This window comes from Lactuca virosa, chromosome 5 (assembly GCF_052849685.1).
Source record: "Lactuca virosa cultivar CGN04683 chromosome 5, Lactuca_virosa_CGN04683_v6, whole genome shotgun sequence".
NCBI classification, from domain to species: domain Eukaryota; kingdom Viridiplantae; phylum Streptophyta; class Magnoliopsida; order Asterales; family Asteraceae; genus Lactuca; species Lactuca virosa.
Window position 1 is genome coordinate 365,611,968 of NC_136430.1, and position 3,591 is coordinate 365,615,558.

The following is a 3,591-nucleotide window of genomic DNA, read 5'->3' on the forward strand; positions in this document are numbered from 1 at the left end:
TTTTGCTACAATATTTTTATTTGCCATGTTTTCAAAATTTGACTATGAAAAGGGATGCCGTAATCATAATCGAATTTTGAGAACGCAATATATAGAATTTCCTTAAGTTGAACCAATCCAACATGAAATTCATATATATATATATATATATATATATATATATATATATATATATTCTTGACTAAAGATGATTAAGGTCTCAATCTAAGCCTTTAGAACTGAAATGAAGTATATCCTCTCCCTTAATTATAGCAAAACAACTTTTTCAATCCCTGCAGCCTCACGAATTGAAACTTTTGTTTTCTATAATTAACATTGCTAACTTGCAACACTAACAATAATTATCATGCTCCCACTAACATGATGATTATTAGCATAACACTTATGCTCCTACTAGCTTTGACATGTACTCAAAAATCAGCTGGACTTCTAGAAATCAATACTTTATTGACTTTCTTACCAAAGTTCAGATTTCTGATACGAGATGCTTTGATAAAACTTTATCAAAATCATACACCTTTCCTTAGATAGCATGCATGTGTGTCTAAACAATTTCAGAACTATGAAAAGGGATGCCGTAATCATAGTCTCAATTGTTTAGACCTTTTGCCATCTGCTTCACATCTACTTGGTGGAAGTGTTTCCTCACCATCATTTTCATGAATCGGAGAGAAACCTTATGACCCTTAGATTTTATGGTGTATGTGTTCTTATTCCATGTGAATCGTCAAAACCATAGTCACAAGACAAGGATAATGACAAATCCAAACTCATATGGACTGAACTTATGCAATCTTAACTTCTTGCCACCTGGCAGTACAGGGCCTGCTATTGCTTCCAAGTTGTTATGCAACCAATTGAGAACTTTCAGAACTCCTATGCAAAGCCAACTTTAACTGGAATGGGCACAGAATATGTCAACACGATAGGTTATAAACCTCAAGTCGTGTGCTAGTGAAGAACCTCACGTTTTATTCTTGATTAGTTCTTGAAATTCTTTTTAGGATCTTTAAGACTCCCACTATCCTCTTGACATATAAGACTATCTTGCCAAATATTAAGAGATAGTGCGGATTCTTTATCAAGACAAACACTTCACACAATTGGCCTTAGTTGGTCTTTGTTTTATCCAAAACATCACAACTTACCAATTTCAAATGTACAAGAGTAGGACACTTTTACTCTTACATTTGACAAGTGTTTTAAACCTTTCTTTAAGATATGTCACTCAAGTTACAATCTTGGAGTATGACTCTAAGAATTGTTTTGGAACGAAGTATGACTCATCTTCCTGATCTAACCATTTCAACAATTCATGACTCCTCTTCTTAGTCATAAGAATGCACTAAGATGACCTTTAGAGGACTAATTGTGATATGATTTCTAAATCATTAAGATGATCACAAACATGATACTAAAGTACTCTCCCATCTTTTCAGATTTGAGAAACTTTTATCTTTCTGCCTAATTTGATTCTTCCCATTCGTTCTGCCATACATTGAGACTTTTCCAATGTTTCAGAATTATACTTAAACTTGTAAGTATAACCATATTTACTAAACTTTAGTAAATCAAATAGTCTTAACGAGCTTTGTGGTGGACATGACCAGTGCACAAGAATGTGTACTCGATCCCTTTAGTCCTTCACTTGACTCACACATCCATGTGAACAAGTAATTAGTCTTGATTTTCCAATGCTTGAAAGTTCTCATTCATCATACTATTCAACTTGCATGATTCCAAGTTTCGGTCCAATTGAAACTTGGGTGATGAGGAACTTTCCTGATTTGATAAATTTAGACACTACCACAAATGAAAGAATCAAATCCATTTTCCAATATTGTTGTCAGTGGAATCATATAAGCAACAATTTCCACAAATGTCATTGTAAGGATACTTCAAATAAATAAAATTAAACAATTTTCTTTTATTTTAAAACTTTGCGGAAAAACTTATCCTTACAATCGACATGGAAAATTGTTGTTATCTATTCCTTAGCAATATATCATAACTTCTTAAGCAACTGCTCAAAATTCTGATGCGATCGAAATCCACCTTCGCGATCAGAATCAGCATATACTTCCTTTAAGATTTCTCTCTATTCTTTGATTCTTAAAACATCAACATGTGACCCAGTCACATCATGTAATGAGGATCTCATAATAGAACTTAACAGAGTTAGATAATGGGCTCTACCTGATGTAGAGTCAAACTTATTGACTTTAACATCCTTAGGTAAATTTGGCAGCTTTGCAATCAACGCCCCTTCCTTTGGCAAAATAAACATATGGACCCTTTGGTAATGGGACTATCTCAGACTTAGCCTTTCTCTTTACCATTTGGTCAACCGGGTTGACTATGGCCAATCCCTTTCCATTGGGAAGAGAATGCTTTTTCTGGATTTCCAGTGTCACCATTGTCACTGTCCATAAAGTTTTTGGGAAGTTGATCTTCTAATCAAATTTGCTTTACTATCGTTCCAAATCATTGCTGATTCAGCAGCACCAAGCAAATAGATATGATCATTAAGGTTCATGTCATAGTCTGTTTCATAGTAGTCTCAAAGGAACTCACTATGTGACTTAGAAAGTGATTGAACATCCAACTTTCTGAAGACTTTGACACCCAACTCTCCCGGCTTGTCAATATGTGACTTCATCTCTAAGATGTGATCACACATAGACCTTGCTTGCCATTAGGGCTTGAGTGACCTTGAACTTGTGGGTTAGGGAGAATAATTGGAGGAGGTGGAGGAAGAGAAGTATGACTTCCATGAGCCAAACTCGGGAAGTCATATTCATTAGGAAAGCTTGGTTTGGGAAGATCATTGTTGTCTAAACCAGACATCAACAATGGGAGAAATTCACGTAAAGTTGATTTAAGTCCTTAATATAACACCCAATATGATATATTAAGGCTAGGACCCAACAAACTATTTTATAACTTGGAAGAGGGCTGCCGTAATCCAAGCTATAAAATATTTGAAGGTAGGTGAATGACGATTCACCAATTTCCACCAAGATAAACGAAATGTATTATTAGGTTTTAATTGGTTTTGAAACTCCTAGATTCTTTTGAGATTCATTGAACTTTTCAATGGCATGTTTCAATCTCGAGTGTGCCCTTCAGGTTTTGTGACTGGGATGCCGAGGATCACAAAACAAGGTGTGAAGTAACCATGCAAATATACTTGGTACCCTTAATATTTACCCCTCAATCGATGTGCCGGTTAACCACACACGCTCCAACGATACTATGATAAACATTAAGTTACCCTTTGCCTACCTTGTTAAGTCCAGGTTAGTGTGCCGGTTAACCACACACGCTCCACTAACAGCTTAAACAAAGTGCAAAGTGTAATTTCATGGATTAGCACCTTATTCACATTTTCCTAAGTAACTAAGATTGAAAATTTATAAGTGTTTAGTTACTTAGTATTTATCATTATACTTATAATGAAGGGAGAATTATAGTCCTTGTCCTACCTGTTCGGCTAACGACCCTCCACCGGTCAAGGAAGCGGTGAGTGAGAGTGGACACCCATTAAACTGCCATTTTATAGGCAGTAACCTTATACCCCCCTTATAGACC